The sequence below is a fragment of the Pyxicephalus adspersus genome, chromosome 8 (genome assembly GCF_032062135.1).
Source record: "Pyxicephalus adspersus chromosome 8, UCB_Pads_2.0, whole genome shotgun sequence".
Taxonomy (NCBI): domain Eukaryota; kingdom Metazoa; phylum Chordata; class Amphibia; order Anura; family Pyxicephalidae; genus Pyxicephalus; species Pyxicephalus adspersus.
In genome coordinates this window covers 48,646,935-48,648,624 of record NC_092865.1, presented here as the reverse complement: position 1 = coordinate 48,648,624, position 1,690 = coordinate 48,646,935, and the positions used below count along the sequence as shown (strand labels likewise).

At 51.3% G+C, this 1,690-nt stretch overlaps 1 protein-coding gene across 1 annotated transcript in view; it reads left to right on the top strand.

Annotated features, from left to right (window-relative positions):
* The first annotated feature begins 600 nt into the window (after positions 1–600).
* Positions 601–1,690, top strand: part of NR2C2 (nuclear receptor subfamily 2 group C member 2) — a 27,195-nt gene continuing 26,105 nt past the window's right edge. The window contains exon 1 of the mRNA XM_072420508.1: positions 601–1,006. The gene's annotated coding sequence lies outside the window, so the exon portion shown is untranslated. The remainder of the gene's footprint in view (positions 1,007–1,690) is intronic.

Genomic DNA, 1,690 nt, shown 5'->3' with positions numbered 1-1,690 from the left:
CCTGTATTATCTCTGCACCCTCCAGCCCTCTCCTGTATTATCTCTGCTTCCTCCGACCCTCCCCTGTATTATCCCTGCACTCTCTGGCCCTCTCCTGTTTTATCCCTGCGCTCTCCAGCCTTCTCCTGTATTATCTCTGACCCTCTCCTGTATTATCTCTGCTTCCTCTGACGCTCCCGTATTATCTCTGCACTCTCCGGCCCTCTCCTGTATTATCTCTGCGCTCTCTGACCCTCTCCTGTATTCTCACTGCGCTCTCTGGCCCTCCCCTGTATTATCTCTGCACCCTTCGGCCCTCCCCTGTATTATCTCTGCTTCCTCTGACCCTCCCCTGTATTATCTCTGCACTCTCCGTCCCTCTCCTGTATTATCTCTGCGCTCTCTGACCCTCTCCTGTATTCTCACTGCGCTCTCTGGCCCTCTCCTGTATTATCTGCGCGCTTTCTGGCCCTCTCCTGTATTATCTAGGCGCTCTCCCCTGTATTATCTCTGAACCTCTCCTGTATTATCTCTGCGCTCTCATTACATTTCTGCAGTTTATGACAGCTTTCCCTAGCACTGCATGTACCATGGACGGCACTTAGAGCCTCTATAAAAGAAAGCACAACTGACACGCTGAATTGCTGAGTATACGCTGAGTATAACAAGGAGTAACTTTGTATTATTGTAGAACTCAGTGATGTCTGTTACGCACTTTAATAAAGTTGATAAAGAAAAAATCTCCAGTCGTGGGAGGAGCCCATTTGAGGCACAGTCACGCCCACTAACTCGTTTCGCCCTATCCTCGGCTCTGACTCATTGACGTCATAGCCGCCCGCGCGCCGAGCGAGAGGGAAGAGGAAACAGCGGAGGGGGTGAAGAGGAGCGCGGGGTCACGACCTCTGACCTCTCACCGAAGAGAAGAAAAAATACCAACTGAAGCGGGGGATAGAGCGCGGCGGAAAACAGCGGAAGCCGCTTTGAGCGCAAAGGATGCGGCTGTGAGTGGAACCTCCGCCGAGCAGAGGTAAGGCCAGCTTCGGGGCCTTTCCTCCAGCGGCAGGCCCGAACACTAAAATCTCCCACTACCCACCGCTGCACTGACGCTGCTTATGGCCAGAGACTCGCCAGCCCTCCGCTTCCAATCCCCCCGTCGCTCTTTTCCGCCTGGCAGCTCGCCAGCCGCCGCCATGTTCCTCCTTAGAAAGGAGCGTCCTTTATTTATTTATTTTGTGACGTAATTAGGAGGGCTCCTCTTGGCCCAATTAGATGCCAGGGATTGGAACGTAGGCGTTGACAGCTGTCATGACTGGCGCTGCTGGAAACCAATCGGCTTGATGCGTAAGCTTAGCGTCAAGAGGCGGCGCTGCATTGTCACCATCTAGTGTTGGCAGCGTATACTGCAGCCAGTGCTATTTAATGATACCCAATAACCTCAGGTGAACCGCAGAGGGGGGATGTGTGCGGCTGGGAGCATCGGAGCAGCGGCTGGATGGGTGGCAGATATGGCTAATTTACATTAAAATAAATATATCTGTAATACAATGCACATAAACAGAAAAATACCTGTTATCATGTTTCTGGTAAACTGGCAGCGCAAATTATACATTTTAAATGCAGCTTTGAATTTAAATAAAAGCTGGGATTGGTATTCCTTGTGTTACATATGCCTGACCCCTGCACTCTGTGTTATGTATTCCTGACCCCAGCA